The sequence below is a fragment of the Microcebus murinus genome, chromosome 12 (genome assembly GCF_040939455.1).
Source record: "Microcebus murinus isolate Inina chromosome 12, M.murinus_Inina_mat1.0, whole genome shotgun sequence".
Lineage (NCBI taxonomy): Eukaryota > Metazoa > Chordata > Mammalia > Primates > Cheirogaleidae > Microcebus > Microcebus murinus.
In genome coordinates this window covers 64,235,906-64,254,352 of record NC_134115.1, presented here as the reverse complement: position 1 = coordinate 64,254,352, position 18,447 = coordinate 64,235,906, and the positions used below count along the sequence as shown (strand labels likewise).

The 18,447-nt window shown below is 39.4% G+C and overlaps 1 protein-coding gene and 1 non-coding gene across 2 annotated transcripts in view; both read right to left on the bottom strand.

The window, feature by feature from the left end:
- The window catches only part of PLPPR1 (phospholipid phosphatase related 1), a 267,061-nt gene that overhangs the window by 208,190 nt on the left and 40,424 nt on the right, over window positions 1–18,447 (bottom strand). The window lies entirely within an intron of this gene.
- Window positions 17,657–17,773, bottom strand: LOC142874634 (U5 spliceosomal RNA). Its single transcript, XR_012922293.1, has one exon. It is a non-coding gene; the product is annotated as a U5 spliceosomal RNA (small nuclear RNA).

Below are 18,447 nucleotides of genomic sequence, written 5' to 3'. Positions count from 1 at the left end.
GAAGCTAGAAGATGAACTGCCTGCATGAATTTTTTTTTTTTTTGAGTGCCTTGAGCAGCTCCCAACCAGGACCCAGGGAGGGGGAAAGCAGAAGATCTCCAGGGCCACAGGCTCCTCCTAGAACCTTTCCAGTTTGGGCCGAGGAGGAGCTCCTTGATACGCACAGGCCCCAGCGAGCTGGGGAGCTCAAGTAGTTTTTATAGGCCTCTGAACCCCAGCAATGGGTGCCCAGATCTCATTGAGAGCCCTTTCCCCAATCCTCTGAGCCCTGCCCTAAAACCTCTACTGCCTGCTGGGCCAGGATGATAGATAAGAACACAGACGATCTGTGTCCCCCTATCAGAACGGCCATTATTAATAAGTCAAATAATAGATGTTGGCACAGATGTAGTGAGAAGGGAATGCTTATATACTGCTGGTAGGACTGTAAATTAGTACAACCTCTATGGAAAATGGTATGGAAATTTCTCAGAGAACTCTGATCTAGCAATACCAGTACTGGGCATTTGCCCAAAAGAAAAGAAGTCATTATATCAAAAGGACACCTGCACCTGAATGTTAATTGTAGCACAATCCAAAATCTCAGAGATATGGAATCAACCTAGGTGCCCATAAACTGATGAATGGATAAAGAAAATGTGGGATACACACACACACACACACACACACACACACACACACACACACACACACATACATACACACTGTGGAGTACTACTGAGCCATAATAAGGAATGAAATAATGTTTTTTACAACAACTTACATGGAACTGGAGACCATTATCCTAAGAAAAGCATCTCAGGAATAGAAAAACAAATACCAAATGTTCTCACTTATAAATGGGAGCTAAACAATGTGTATATATATATGGCCATAAAGTGGTGTAATGGACATTGAAAAGTAAGGAGGGAGGGTTAGTAAGGGGTGTAAGAGATAAAAAATTACCTGCAGGTACAATGTATACTATTCTAGTGATGGATACACTAAAAGCCCTAAGGTTAGCATTATACAATTCATCCATGTAACAATATTGCACCCCCTAAATCTACTGAAATTTTAAAAATTTGAACTAAATTGTAAAAAGGTTGAAGAAGCATTGCAAAGTGAATTGCCATAGTCTCCATTAGAAAAGCATGACTCCCTCTACAAAGCTCTGATTTTTCAATTTTTTCTTTTCTAACAAAAGCCAGGGACTTTATTTCTCCCCTGTAAACAGGGTATAATAATGGCACCAAGCTCACAGAATGCTGTGTTAAGGAAGATAAAGAAAACAAAGCGCTCGGCTCTGGACCTACCATAGCAGCAATCAATAAAAGTAAACCATCATCGCCACACTGCTTTCACTCTTCATACACCCCATCCATAGGTGCATCTAGTGATGCACAACAAAGTTTTAGTTCTTCTCTCCCCATCAATAGGAATTTTCTCCACGTACCTTGTATCTCTAGCCTATTCAGACCCCAGAATTTAGAAAAGAGAGTGGGCCTTTGCCAATCTCAAAGGCATGCACAGAACTGTGTTGCTTCTCCTACATCTGGGACCACCTGAACATTTCTAACAGATTTTCCCTGTTTAAACAGCTTCCCAGGAATCCCATACAGAAAGCTCTAACTCAAAGTCCCCTTGTGTACTGTTCATTATTGTGACTGTAGAGAACTCCTCTAAAACCAGCTATTCAGAGAAAACACAATTTATCTTCTATGTTCCCTAGTTATTAGATCTACAGATTGGGGCACATTAAAACTGCACCCTTCTTACAGACAAACTGTAAAGATTAATTAGGCAGTATCAGCCAAGTGGAGTTCTCTCGAGGATTACACATAAATATACTCACGCTTGTTATCACGAAGCCTGGAAATATTCTTTCCTTCTCTTAGTTATTTAAGATAAAGGATCTGATCATTAATAAGTAAATAGATGAAAGAATAGAGCTTTGTATGCAACGTGGCATTCCTCAATCAAACCCTCTCCTTTAAAATAGACGCAGGAACCCATAGTGAGGATGCTGCTTAGTGAGCTATCACGTCACTTAATAGTCCACTTCCTTATGGCATAGATGTAGTTTTCAATATCATTTTGATTCAATCTTTTGTTAAAGATCTACCTTGAGTAGCCAATTGATTTTTGTTAGTCCCTGGAGTAAATGCTTACAGGAGGCTTCATTGCATTTATTTAATAGGTTCCTGCTCCTTTATGAAATGCATTTGATTTAATACCCAGGAAAAAGAAAAAGGCTTCATTTACTAAGTGCTATTCTTTTCAGTAAATTTTGCATTACTTTTTTTTAAATGCTGGAAATCCAGTTCTGAATCACAGAGCTTTACACTCCTGTTTATTTTCCTAGCTCAATTTTTTAAAAAAAAAACTCTCTCTAGATCTGAAAATGTATCAGCTAGAAAGTTTGGAAATTTTGATAATTTCCCATGTGTTCATTACTCTGTACGACAACTACTCAGGTGAATATTTGAACTGTAAAAAAATATTTTAGTTAAAAATGATATATTTAGGGCTCTTTTATTGTTCTATTGGGATTCTGTCAATAGTAACAATGTTCATTGACTATTTAGGTTGGACACAGACAAGGAAAAAATGAATGAACTTTGAAATAGTCAGTGATACTTTACCAACCTTCTTCATGAGGTCTAACAAGCATGTCTGCTGTATAATAATATAAATTGTATGGAGAACTAGTGGACATTCCATAAAGCAGGATTCATTTGCTAGTCTGGGTATGGATTCTAAAGAAGGCTGAGACTCATCTTTGCTCACTCCCATGCTACTTCTGAAATTCCTTTGCTCCCCTCTCTCCCTTCTGACATTTTTTTTTATTTCATCATATTATGGAGGTACAAATATTGTTAGGGTTACAAATATTGCTTCTGCCCCCTCCCTCCCCCTGAAATGCCCAATACCCTGGTGGTGTGCATCGCACACTTTATGGAAACATACATCCCTTTCCTCCTCCCCACTCCTGCCTGCCCACCACCTGCTAGAAAGTTTTTTGTTTTTTTTTTAACATTTTGGTTACATTGTATATCATTGCCTCTCCCTAAGAAGGGTTAGAGTTATGCCCTCCCCCTCCAGAATGTTAGTCCCATCCCTAAGATTGGGTCCCCCCCCCACCGAATCTCTGGTGGGTATTGCCACTATTTGAAAATCGAAGTTTAAATCAGTCAGTACCAATTTGATGGTGAGTAGATGTGGAGCCCATTTTCCAAGTCTTGTGTTGCCTCACTTTGGATAACAGGCTTAAGCTTAATCCAGGATAGCATAAATGGTGCTAGCTCACTGTCATTTCTTAGGATTGAGTAATATTCCATTGTGAGCATATACCACATTTTAATTATCCACTCATGAATTGATGGGCACCTGGGCTGCTTCCATGATCGTGCAATAGTGAATTGTGCTGCTATAAACATTCGTGTGCAGATGTCTTTATAATAGAATGTCTTATGCTCTTTTGGATAGATGCCTAACAATGCTATTGCAGGGTTAAATGGTATTTCTATTTCTAGCTGTTTGAGGTAGCTCCAAATTCTTTTCCACAAAGGTTGCACTAATTTGCAGTCCCACCAGCAGTGTAGGAGTGTTCCTGTCTCTCCGCATCCTCGCCAGCATTTGTTGTTTTGGGATTTCTTGATATAGGCCATTCTTACTGGGGTTAGGTGGTATCTCATTGTGGTTTTGATTTGCATTTCTCTAATAATTAGAGAGGTTGAGCATTTCTTTATATGTTTGCATGCCATTATTCTGTCTTCTTTGGAGAAGTTTCTTTTCATTTCTGTCGCCCATTTCTTGATGGGATTGTTTGATTTTTTCTTGTTAATTTTTTTAAGCTCTAGATAGATTCTTGTTATTAGGCCTTTATCAGAGGTTTAGAGGGCAAATATTTTCTCCCACTCCATGGGTTGTCTATTTGCTCTACTGATAGTTTCCTTGGCTGTGCAGAAACTTTTTAATTTGATCCCAGATCCCATTTGTTTATTTTTGATGCTGCAGTGATTGCCTTGGGGGTCTTCCTCAAAAATTCTTTGCCTAGGCCAATGTCTGATAGGGTTTTCCCAACATCTTCTAGGATTTTGAAGGTTTCATGTCTTAAGTTTAAGTCTGTTATCCATCTTGAGTGAATTTTTGTGAGAGGTAAGAGGTAGGGATCCTGATTTGCTCTTCTGCATGTAGCTAACCAGTTTTCCCAGCACCATTTGTTGAAGAGAGATTCTTTTCCCCAATGTATATTTTTGTCAGCTTTATCAAAGATTAGATTGCCATATATTGATGGTTTCATCTCTGGTATCTCAGATCTATTCCAGAAATCTATGCTTCTGTTCTTGTGCCAATACCATGCTGATTTAACTATTATTGCTTTATAGTACAGTTTGAAGTCAGGAAGACTGATGCCTCCCAGTTTGTTCTTTCTATTTAAGATTGCTTTGGTTATACGATTGACATTTTTTTAAATAGTAATGACAGCAGTAATAATCACGATGATGACAGTAGTTGTCCCTTATTGTCATGTGTTTGGCAGTTTACTTACATTTGCTCATTTAATCTTCTTGGAAACCTTAAGAGGAACACTAACATCATCCCCACTTTACAAAGAAAGAGGCTGATATTGAGAGAAACTAACCAGCTTGATCAAAATCACACACATTTGTACCCATACTTTTGTTTGTTGTTTTTTTTCTTATTTTCTTTTTGAGACAAGGTCTTACTCTGTTGGCCCCAGGTGGAGTATAGTGGCCTCATCATAGCTTGCTGCAACCTCAAACACCCAGTCTCAAGTGATCCTCTTGCCTCAGCCTCCTGAGTAGCTAGGACTACAGGCATGTGACACCACATCAGCTCAGTTTTCTATTTTTTTGAAAAATATAGAAATATCAGGGATCTTGCTATGTTGCCCAGGCTGGTCTCAAACTCCTGGCTTCAAGTGATCCTCCCACCTCAGCCCCACAGATTGCTAGGATTATAGGCGAGAGCCACTACACCCAGCCCAAACCCATATTCTTTACTCCTAAACAATACTGCCTCTAGAAATGTGGGATTAGAAAATTTCTGGCCAAAGAAATAAACATTATACCCAGTGCTATTGTTCCAAATTTAAAACCCAGAAAAGTCAAGGAATGGCCAAGCTTCCAGTGCAAAGTCATAAATGACAACTTTATTTTCATGAGTTTGACTTTGCAGTTAAACACAAATCCAATCCAGTTTCATGGGTGGCAAGGATAGCTGTCTCCCTGCAGCAGTGGCTTCACCATGTGCAGTAACACCCCAACACCCAAGGGGAATGTCACATGGGCAAACCATGCCAAAAAAAATTATAATTCACACTCCTTGAAGAAACAAGAGCCCACCCCACCATCTCCACTCTCACCATGAAAAAGAAAAAATTATCCCAAAATACAAGGTAAGCTAATGTTATAACTAAGATGAAGGATAACAGAGATTAAAAACAAAAGGCAGAGCAGGTGAACCTAGGGACTCTGTGAAAGTAGGGGGTCATCAGACACTACTTTTCCAACAAGAAGTTGGAAGATCCATTATTAATAGGTGGGTTGTCTCCAGTAAGTGTTTTTCATGCCGACTCCAAGAGCCCTCTCCTTCCCCGCCCCTCCACAATCCCCACTGAGTCACTGCCCATCTGGCAGCAGCTACGCCCTCCATTCTTAAAAAATGAAGCTCAGGCATTAAATGGATATAAGTGCCTTGATCTCAGGGACAACTCTGTAATATCCAAATGTGCATCAATGAGAGCATTGCATCTGCTTAAAACTGCACATATTTCTTAATCCAGACAAAGAAAAATGTGTGCTTGTCCCTGCACCAATTGTTGTGCCTTACAAAGGCAGTGCCAGCCAAGTTAAGATCCATGCTTATGCTCCTAGCTCTTTGTCAATTCAGCTACTCACAAGCTTCAGCGGATTTCCCCTGATAACACAATTCAACATCCCACACAGTCAGGAGATTTCTGCTATTATCTCATCTCCATTCCTCTTTCTGAGATTTAAATACATCCCTGCTCATCTTATGTTAAGCGGAAACAGAATTGGACCATGTAGATATGTAACACATTGGGGAAAAAAATTTTTTTAATCTAAACTTACTGTAGCTATTTCTGATTTCTAATGGGGAAGTAGAGGGCTAGAGATGCCATAATTCATATAATTCTCCACCACTTCTAACCTAATTCAGAGACTAAAGGGGAGGAAATAGGTTTGAAGGCATTTCTGATTTAAAATGGTGAATTAAGCACATGCATTTATTTCTGCTACCTCCCAAACCCCATTAAATCTCAAGTAAAGTGTTTTTTAAATGCCTAAACTTACAAAGGAAAATGGGAGAGGTGACAATAATCTAAAATGTTGGGAGCTAGAAAGTGGATGGCTGGGTGGTAACTGACTTGGTAGACTTGAGAAAGCAGAATTTTAAATCAGCAGCAGGGAAAGGCAAGAAGCAATCTGCTTCACACTGCAGAATTCCCGGGAGGCTCAGGAAATCAATGGCACCAGATAATTCTGAAAGAGGGAAAGATAAGGCTAAAAACAGGGAGATTTGTTAGAAGAATGTTTAGGAAGCAGTTGGCTTCTCCAAAGTCTCTTCCCATCTTTCCCCATCTTGCTAGAGCCTGGAGCTTTATTCTCAGAAAAGAGAAGAAAGGATCTCTCTCTGAACAGTTGAGAGCAAAGCCCTATACTGAAAACAACAGAATTATAGAGCATTTACATATTGACTGTTCAAACCTCAGCCCTTTTCCACATCTCAGCCCCCAGAGGTTGACAGCCAGGCAGGGGATTAGAAGAGACTTCTCTGTGGATTATAACCAGCCAAAGAAAAAAATGTAAAGACACTGATATCAGAAGTTTTGTAAGAAAAGAGTCCATCCAATCACCCTATAATAAAGACCAGAGTCAACAAACCTCTCCGCAATACACAGAGCTTCCAAACAGCCTCACATTTAAAAAACAGAATCATCAGGAAAAAAAGACAAAATGGAGGAGAGGAAGCCATCAATATAATAATTAAAGGAAATTTCCCACACATGAAAGATGTAAGTTCCAGATTTAAAGCTCTGATGAGCACAATGGTCCAGTGTAATGGGTGAAAACAGACCTGTATTGAGGCATTTCACAGAGAAATTTCAAAAGTTTAAGGAGAAATAAAAGATGGTAGAAACTTATAGGGAGGGGGAAAATCATGTTTTCAGACAAAGAATGGAGAATCTGAATGGCAGTGAAAATGAGAAGACGATGAAGCAATGCCTTCAAACTACCAAGGACACCCAAAATGATTTTTGATGTAGAAACCTTTCTGTGCACAATTATAATTATTCAGTGTGAGGATAAAAAAGAAACAATTTCAGACATGAACATTCTAAAAGTAAACAAAACAAAAACAACAAAGGCATTAAAGGGGATGATCACAAATATTTACTAATTATTTTTCCCTTCATACACAAAAGTGAAAGCTCTTTCTGTATCTGTAGTGGATACAGCAGTACACAACCCACATCCCCTCCCCCACCCTTCAGGACGAAGGCGCTGGTTCTCACACCTGTGTCCCTCTAGGCCTAGAATGGGAGTTGCCCTTTCTGAGGGAGCTGCCTTGCCCAAGGTTAGGCCCCTTCCCCAGGGGCAGCCTGCAAACAATGTCAGGTCATCTAGGGGGTTCCTAGACACATCCCTTGCCTCAACTTGGGATGATTCTGAAGGCCTTTCCCAGCTTCAGAGCTCCTCACGGGATTGTCTAAGGCCTCCATGATAATGCAGTTTCACTTCTCCCTCTGGCCAGTCAGCTTCCTGCCCCCTCGCAGGGGCTGTTCTGAACCCATCCTCCAATAAACTTCCTGCACACAAACCTCGATCTCAGAGAAACTGACCTAAGACAGTTACAGGTATAATGTAACTTCATGAATGTATACAACTATTTGGCCGCACAATATACCGACTAAAATGGCTGTGTTTATAATACATGAAAAACAAATTATGAAAACAGGTGTAGCAGAGTGAAACACAAATGCTTGAGTAAGATGGGTGGCTGGTAGCAAAAGAGACATATGAGAAGGATGGGAAACTCAAGGCAGTCTTGGAGAATTAGCCTCTGGCCAGCACTAGATACCTGTCTGACTCCCAAGGAGAGAGGGAGCATAAGAGGTAATGGAAACCGTGGCTTTTCGTCACAAGATCTGTGAGATATGGAGAAGCACAGACAGCACCTATTTGAGCTTAGTCTGTGTAATTATTGTATTAAGGTAGGAGGAATTTGCTCCTTCAGAAAAGCAGCCTTAGCACCAGCCCACTGGGGTCCTGCCACAGAGCCGTAAGGGCACATTACAAAAGATAACCTCCAGTAATGGGAGGTGGTACAGGTATGCAAGGACTGTACGGAAAGTATCCAGCCATTGTTAATACATCGAGAGCAGTTACATAGCTGGATACTTTCCGGACAATGCCCATACTTAGAGTTAAGGCACAGACAAGACATTCTTTTATAACTTTACTAGGCATGTCATAGGAAAAGAGGGAAATAGAGAAGAAATAAAGGGACAATGGCAGATGTAAGTAGTGGCTAAGAAGACTTGCTCTAGAACATTCTTGGATCATTCATTGGAGACTCCATAAATATCCAGAGGAATTTCATAGTAGAAAGGTTAAGTTCCCACTCTAGAAATATGTTTTACACACACATGCACACACACACCCTATCAAATCTGAGCTGATATCCAGAGTAAAATAGACAACTAATATTAATTTATGACTATCCTAATTACATTCTATTGCTAAAGACAATTGTTTGTTTCAACTAGAAAATCTGTCCTACTTAAGACATTAGTATCCAAAGACAATTGATAATGGGTTTGCATTTCCACAAGTGTGTTAGAATTTCAGTTATCTAACATATCACAGTAGGGAATTACTATTTGAATTTTCAGGTAGGAACATCCGGAATTCAAGCATAAGATTGAACACAATTATCCTTCACAATAAAAGTAAACAGAGCTCGGCATGAATCTGCTAATTGTCCTTTCCCACTGAGCTACAATTTTTAGTCGGAATATATACATAAAACAGTAAATACCAATCTGCCCCTTTTTCTCACAAAGGCCAAAGTTATCTTCTCAAAGCCTAAGTCATATTATTTCACTCTCCTGCTTGAAACCTTCCAGTGGAGAATAAACTCCAAATGCCTTATCGTGGCAAACAAGGCTCTAGATCAGCAGTCTCAAGCTTGCACATGCATCAGAGCTAGCTGGGGGGCTGGCTAAGATACAGCTTGCATCATTCACAAATTTCCAGATGCTGCTAACCCTTCTGCCCAGGGCCCACACTTTGAGAAATACTGTTGTACCTGCTCAGGTCCCTGTCAAACCTCTAGCTTCATCTAATACTCTCCCTCTTGCCCATGATGGTTCAGCCACACCAGTCTTCTTTCTGACCCTCTCAACACCTCACAAGCAGGGGTCTTTGCCCTTACTGTTTCCTCCGCCTAAACCTTCTCAGATAGGCCTTCTTAATCCTAAAGGACCTTCCCCATGGGAAACAAATTGTCCTGTTTTATTTCCTGGCACTTACCTGTATCTGAAGGCAGGCTATCAGTATTTGCTTATATTCTTTTTCTCTGTCTCCCCTATAGAGAGAAAACTCCATATAGGCAGGTTTATCTATAGCACTTCAGGGCAAATGATAAATAATTTTTGGATGAACAAATAAACCTGTGTAAGAGACTAGAAAGCAACTTGAGTTTCCTAGTCACATGAGCTTTCCTCACTGGCCAGATAGGCATTGAACAAGTTGACCTTTATTGGTCTCTTTCCATTACTCTCATCTAAGAACTGTTTGTTCCCCAAGTCATCTATAATTAGAAAATTTATTCCACATGTAATTTGAAAATTAGACCAGGAGGTATAATTTAGCACAAAGCTGGTGGAATGTCAGTTGTGCTAAGCAAGGAATGAACATAGTAATATCCCTTTTCTAAGACAAGCTATTTTATAAAAAGAGCAATGGTATTTTAAGCAAACTAAACATATTTATTAATGAAGCAGAATTAAAATTTATTTTGATGTGGAGTTACTATCTGTGATCTTCAGGCATATGACCCTTGACAAGTCACCAGACTTCAAGATCTGTAACAGGAAATGCTGATTTTTAAGATTTTACTATTTTTATTTTTTTTGAAACAAGAGTCTCACTTTGTCGCCTGGGCTAGAGTGCCATGGCATTAGCCTAGTTCACAGCAACCTCAAACTCCTGGAGTCAAGCAATCCTTCTGCCTCAGCCTCCTGAGTAGCTGGTACTACAGGCATATGCCACCATGCCCGGCTAATTTTTTTCTATATATTTGTAGCTGTCCAATTAACTTCTTTCTATTTTTGGTAGACACGGGGTCTTGCTCTTGCTCAGGCTGGTCTCGAACTCTTAGCTCAAACAATCCACCTGCCTCGGCCTCCCAGAATGCTAGGATTACAGGCATGAGCCACCGTGCCCGGCCAAGATTTTATTTTTAATATAATTAGGACCATTTGAATAACTCAATTTTCAACCCAATCAAAAACATAAAAGATTACTTCTCTTAGACACTGGATTATTTAACAACTATTTGTTCTCCAGCTCTTACAAAAACAATTTTTATAGCACTCATTTGAGTGGTTTTATGCAACTGTTGGCCATGAAAATTTATTTTCAGGAGAGGTTTAATGTTTGGTTCAAATTCTCTGGCTCACAGTAAGTGATCTCCCTTAATTTCTTTTAGTTAGGAAGGAAACTAAAACACTACACTTTAGAATCAGATCCTGCTGGGGGGTTTTAATGGCACTTCATAAACTTGTATCTCTAGTCTGCACCCTTATAATTATTGCACCAAACATGCTTCCCTTATCTGGACCTTTTTTTCTGGGTAATCATTTGATTAGTGAAATGCTACATATACAAACATATTCTCACACTCTTCTCCTGCAGTTCTGTCAAACCTTGCAGAAAACCTACCACACAGCAATGATTAGTGGGTACTAAATGAATGAATGACCAATACAGCAATTAAAGAGAAACACAAAGTCATTTTTAGATGAAGGAAACCTGTTTCTACCATGGCTTGTACTGCCCCATCTTCTCAAAGAAAATATTTAATTATAGACAGAGCCTTGATACTTATTCAAAGAGAACAGTATCTGTGGGCCTGTCATTGCAAATGGACTATCAAATAATGTGGCAAAACACAGTCATTAATTAGCTGGGTGATTCGGGGGAAGCTGCTTTACCTCTTTGGACCTCATTTTTCTTTAGGGGGAAAATTAGGGATAAAAGCTGATTAATGACGTCCAAAATTCCATGCTCAACTATTAGATTCATTTCTAATAACTCTGAGGAAAAATGCTACATCCCAATGTCATACTTGATTTTTTTTAACAGCCAATCACCCAAACTGAAATATATATGCGCCTTCACAAACCATCTAGTTAATGTCTTACATTTTATTGATCCCCAACGACAAGGGATGCATCAATATACCCTTAGGACTTCACAACTGAATTCAGAATTGAAACCTTGGAGCCATAGTTTGTTACTATGGCAAGGCCTAGGATTATACTCTGTTTCATGCTCTTTCCTGGCTTCATTTCTTTGGGACAGGAATTTTATAGCTGACCCTGGAATCCTTTCCTTTCTCATTTTGTGATTTTTATGGTATCTCTGCTTAGAATATCATCACATGGTAATAGGGTATTAATATTCATGGTTTCATCTTCTTTCTTCTCTCTCCATAAAACAGATTCGTGTAGATTAGCACCGGCTGCTTCAGTGCAGATACACAAACACGAGCCCGGGCATGGAATTCCATGTAAGGAACAACTTAAATTAGAGTGAGTGAAACAGATCAATCGATTTTTATTCTTCAAGCTGAACACATTGTAGAAATTAAGCAAAACAAAAGTCAAGTGTGACAAGGATTTTAATTGGAGAATATGGTAGATTGCCATCATCAAAGCCCATAGGAAAAGACAAGGCTAATCTTATTAAGGTTATCTGGGTATTCAGCAACAACCAGCCCCAAGAAACCCACGGTTCTACAATCAATTTCCCCTCCCAGGGAACTTAGTTTATTCCGGCTAATGAACTAAGGGAAGACGTGGGACTGGAAATAATATCTAAGCATTTTTTTTAAGCAGAAAATGTAAATGATCCAGGTTGTACACAAACCAAGAGATTGGTTCACTCTTAATGAAACATGCACATTTTTCTTTACATGTGGCCCTGAAAAGTTGCCAATTGAAGAGAAGCTTCTCCCTGATTAGTGGCCCTTTGCATAACACTCCACTCTATAGAGTCATTGAAATGAAACACATGCTGTGCACAGCTGCCTCAATTTGTGCAATAGATTGGCTGCAAAACAAATTTCAACCTAGAATCCTGTATTGGTGAGCTACAATCAAATTGGAAGTTCCTTTGAGAAATAACCCAGCAAAAATTAGAGTTCTAAAGTACCACCATGCTATGGAAATATGCCATGATTTATTACTTTGTGCTCAGCTCACCTGACCTATACCCGCTCCTCCACAATTGTCTTTGTTATACCTACATAATAATAGTAGCTTCCTTTTATTTTCTACATTTGTCAAGGTAGATACATATGTTCGTGCATTTTTAACCCTCTTAGTAAACCAATAAGAATCCCTAAACCTCACAGATTTGGAGACATACTTTCTCAAAGTTTTCATTAATAGCACACATAAATGGTGAAATTATTTTCTGTAATAAAATATGTGAGAATAAAAAGCTTTCATACTGATACAAGAGCTAATCTTTTCTATGAATCTTCTCAGTGAGTCACTACCATATTTTCTCTTGTTTCCTCCTCCAACACAAAGCCCATGATGACAACCTAAGATCGGGAAATATTAATATATGTTTTCCATGACATGGGTTGTAAACATCTTTTCACTGGTGGCAATTCCATTGGGAAAATCTGGTCTTTGCCTATCCGTCCTACACCCAATCAGTAGCAATTTTAGTGTCAATTATATATGCCCAATATCTATCAAATGCATATATTCTTCTCTATTCCCTCAGTTAATCTTTATTATCACTCATCTTCATTCACTACTTGTGGCAGAGTCTGACTAGTTATGCACCAAACCAGCTCCCTTCTCCTCCCAGGCTAGACTACATTTCCCAGCCTCCTCTACAGTTGGCTGAAACCACATGATAGTGTTCTGGCTAATGACATGCGCGCAGAAGTGTTTGTGCTTCTGGATGGCCCACAGAATCCTCTCAAGGGTATCTTCCTTTCTCTTTTCCAATCAGGAGCTGGATGGAGGAGACTCCAAGGCCTAGAAAAGGGCTAAGCCATAACATATAAGGGCTTGAGTCATAATCTGGAGGGGAGCTGACTGAAAATGAGTCACCCAACCAGGAACACCTGCAATGGACTCTTGCAACAATGACAGGCAAACTTTTATGGTATCAAAACTAGACTAATACACTATGAAAATAGCATCATTTCCCAGCTTCCCCCTCTCTATCCCATTGTTCATACCAAAATCATGTTTGTCTTCCCAAAACATCACATTTTAACCATTTAATCATTAAAAAATGATCCATAGATGTGCTGAATAGTCTATTTCTGAGTTTCTATTATGTTCCAAACTAACTTCTTACAAAATCTTGCAGTTGAAATTCTGTCACCTGACTTCTGGGACTTCCACCTGTGTCTATAAGTTTGCCTGTCATTACATACTCTAACCTGTCCTCTAGGTCTCTAATTCCTGATAATCCAAATTATTTGCTATTCCTGACATATGATTTAGATTACATGCTTCCACACTTTTGGTTCCTTTGTCCTCTCTGTTTCTAAACCTTACATTTCTTTTAAGCTGCATTGCAAATGCTATCGTTACCAGAAAGCTGTATTTCCCTGTATCCCTAGCTAAATATCTCTCTCTCTATCTCCCAACTGCCACAGAATTCTACCTGTTTCTCCAAGTTCTGCAAGAGCAGAGAGGATGGTTCCACATCTGCCTTGTCTACCACTGGAGCTAGCACCATGTCTGGCACGTAGTAGGTACTTTGTTGAACAACTATCATTTACTTGTCGGGGCATAGCATAGTGCCAGAAGTTAAATATAGCATTGTTTAATGAATGTAAAATCCACATTTCTACCAGGTTACATCACTCTACAGTTTAATACTTCACAGCAGCTTTCCTTTTCCATCCAGATATCTGTTGTTCTTCAGCACTCTCTAAACGATGGCTTTCCATTCCTCTAGTTACCTAAACTAGAAACTTAGAAAAACTCTTCTCTCTCACTCATCCCCTTAGCCAATCCCCACTGGTGCTGCTTCCTGAACAGGACTTGAATGCATCCTGTCTTCATCAGCCCCTGCTCCCTTAGTGCAAGCTAACACTGTCCCCAGACTGGCCTTACTGCCTTTGGTCTAGCCTTTAAGTCCACTAGCTATACAGCAACCAGAAGGTCTTTCTAAAATCAAATACAAATCTGATCTTGTTCTTTATCCATTTAAAGTCCTAAAAAGGCTCCTGACTGATTTTATAATTAAGCTCTAGGTAAAAACAAGCATGATCTACCCATATTTTTATAAATCGATTAGTTCATTAATTCAACAAATACATGTAACACATCTCTTGTAAGTGTCAGATACTGCTCTTTGTGCTAGAGGCTACAATAGTGGGGAGGGGGGACAAAAAAATCTGTGCACTCATTGAGCTTACATTCCATAGTGGAGATACTCAACAAAGACAAAAATAAGTACATTATATAGCATGTTAGAAGATTACAATTGTTATGGGGAAAAATAGAGCAAATAATGGAGTCTGGAAGTGCAGGTTTGGAGGAAAGAGTACAATTTAAATGAGATCAGGGTAACCCCTTATGGAGAAGGTATTATTGGGGTAAAAGAGTATGAACTGTGCAGATTGAGGAAGTAGCGAGTGCTCAGCCCTGGGGCAGAAGCATGTTTGGCCTGTATGAAAGGCTTGACCTTACAACCTCTTGATAATCTCTCCTTCAGCCTCCAAGACCATTCTTTCTCTCGCAGGCATTTGCATTGTTGTTCACTCTGTTTAGAATTCCCTCTTTCTTCCCTTCCCTCTTTCCCTAATTCCTCCTCATCCTTTAGGGGTCAGCTGGGCACTGCCATTCCTTCAAACTCTAGTGTGCATGCAGATCACCTGAGGGGAAGCCTGGCAGTTTGCATGTCTGATAAACTCCCAGATGATGCTGATGCTCATATTTCATGGGCCATAGTATGACCAGTCCCGAAGGTTCGGTCAGTGGTTCTCAGCCTTAGATTATATTGAAATCACCTGGGGAACTTTTAAATACACTCCTTCTCTATCAACAACACCCCCCCCCAAACCAATCAAATCCACAGTTCTGTGAGTGGGTATTAGTGTATTTTCAAGCCTTACAGGTAATTGCAGTGTGCCGGCAGGTTGAGCACCCGTGGAGTCTCCAAGATACCTTCTGACTCAGAAACCTATCACTGGGGTGGCTGGATCTTTCCAGACAGGGCATCATTGATTGATACTTTCTGGGCATGACACAAATGTTGCCATTCTAGACACAGGTGTGTAGCACAGTGGTTCCTAATTGTGGGCTCTAGAAATGACAGGTATAGGTTCACATCCCAGCTCTGCTGCTTGACCTTGGGCAAGTTGCTTTACCCCTCTCAGCCTCAATTTCATCTCTAAAATGAACATTATTATATCTAACATGTAGGTTGTTGGTCTATTGAGGATTTTAAAAGGTGATCATGCACAGCACCTCACAGGTGGCAGGAACCAGTATTTTGAGGCTGCTGTTGATTTTAATATGAGATTTTGCAGCATTGCAGGGTTTTTTCTGTGTTTTGTTTTGTTTTTCTAAAGAAAGAAGCTGGTTTGTCCTCTTGCTTTCCTCCTGAAGAGCATCCACACGGAAAATAACAGCCACTGGGGAAGGCTGGATCAGCTTAAGAGCCACCAGGGGAACTCTTTCCAATAGTTAATTTCCTCCTCTGTCCTCAGCTCCCAAAGCTACCCTAAGTGGAAACTGCTGTTTTACTTTATGAAACATTTGGCCAAGATAATAGCTGGTAATTCTAAGTAGTCTTTCAGCAGACAGATCCCTTTTCCTTTCCTGTGTCATCCTTGTGCATGATAAGCAAAGTTGATATACTGTATTTGCTAGGAGTAATGCCCTTGTCTGTCTTCATTTGCTAGCAGTGGATTATTATAGTTTTGATTGCCTTACATGAATCAAATACTCTCCTAGTGAAAGCTGCAACAGCAATGAAATCATTAGATAGTTCCACCTAATTAGTAAGTCTTGAGCACATTTGTCTCTTGGTGTTTGGGAAAGGGATCATGGAGCTAGTGAGGTCAGGTTTTAATTTCTATTAAACCATGGGCACTCTGAGAAGTGAGAGCATTTTTCTTACTCTTTATGAATTTTCACCCATACCTAATGTTTCAGCATTATGGCCATCTTCAAAATCTGCCTCTCCACACCCCAGCAGGCCTGGCTAGCAAGTCTTGAGAAAGAAGAGATGGTAAATTTTATTATAAATTCAAGTCTGTCAAAGCCTTTCATGAAGATTGAAAATCCTGCTCCCAGGTACCCCTTTTAAGCCCCACCTCCCAGGTCTGTCTGTTCTGTTCACTTGCCCTCAGCTTTCCATAAATACATTGACTTATACCTACCCTACGGCCAGGACTGTACTCACACTGGAATGTTATCTTTCTTCTCTTCCACATCTAGAGTTTGAGAAGTATTTTCCCTAGAAATAACATTGCAAAGGCTGGTTGGATTCAGTAACATTATAGCACAATTAATTCACTTAATATATGCAAAGTGCTTAGAATAATGACTTGTACATGGTATGTGCTCAATAAACATTTGGCATTAATATAATTATTATTGATGCCATAATAATAGAAAATCAGCTAGATTATACTTTGAATAGGTTTTTGTAGACTGACCTGTATGTTAGACACCTTTTAATAATAAGTGAGTACCTTCTAAGTATTAAACATTATGCTAAACATATGTCTTACCTTGGTTAATTCTCACAACATCCCTAAAAGGAAGGCACTATTTTATTTTTCATTTAAACAATAAAGAAAATGAAGGTCAGGGAGGTCAAGGAACATACTCAAGGTCATACAGCTAGTAAATGCCAGATCTAGGTTTAGACACATGACTGTTCTATCCTTAAGTCTATTCTCTTGGTCATGATGCTCAACTTCCCAACAGAACAATGCTCGGTCTACTCTGTACAGTTTTGCTGTTCTCAGCATCTACCTAGAAGAAAGAAAGGAATCTGTTAATGCCTAAGAGTTTGGAAGTTTTGTTTTGTTTTGGTTTTTTTTACAAATCCAGGGGAGACTTTTCATCTCCACTCCACACAGAGTTTTGAAAAGTTTGCTGTGACCTCTCTCAGCAGAATAAGACGAGATTGATCTCTCATACTTTGTATCAGTTCTTTCAAGAAGACTTTCTGGCTCAATATTATTCATCCTCTAATTTCCTAAGAACCACTGATGTATATTCTCTTCTTAAGGTCCTTTAATTATTAATGAAGTCATGGATTTCTACTGATTATATTTGTTTGGTTTTTTTACCTGTCCTATTCAATGCAATATTCTTTTTTTTTTTTTTTTTTTACTTAGCCTTGCCTAAGCAAGACTTCAAAAAATTTGGTTACCAACTCATAACTGTTTCTCTCCACGGAAATCTTTAGTAAAAGGCGAAAGATTTATTCATTTTGAAGAGAAACCAGAGTATGCAATGCAATATTCTTGAGAGCAAGAACTATATATGTTTTAGAAAATGCATAGCCCAGGGCCACATGGGCCACATGGCTCCTCTGATTGACTTCACTTCCCCAAGTCCTACCCTAAGGCAGAATAGGATAATGTTGGTGACTTTATATGAAGTGATATTATTTGCTCACTAAATTCAGGCCCTAACTTTGAGCCTTTTTTTAGGTGATTTGCACTGAAACAGCAATATTATATTGCACAGTTACAGTTTGAACCTATAAAATAGTTGACTACTATAAGAAGCAAAATCTATGACTATGCAACAGAGTTCAGGCAATATTGCAAAACAGAAAGAGCACAGTCCTTGCTATCACAGAGAATAAAGCTTGAATCTTAGCATTGCCATTTACTAGCTCCTGAACTCAGGCAAGGTATTAATATTTAACATATCTGAGAATGTTCTCATCTGGAACACCAACATGCAGGGTGAGAATTCATCTTATGTAAGTAAAATGTCTAGCTCAGAGTAAATGTTCAATAAATGGTAGGCGAGGGAAATGGGTAGGCGAGTAGTGTCAGGCTGGGAAAATTCAATGAACCCCTCCCAGTAGCAACAAGCTCACCTAGCACCCAGATCTTGGTTTTTAATATCACTTTCCAATAAAAGGACCCAGGATGGTTGGAGAAATGGCTGAT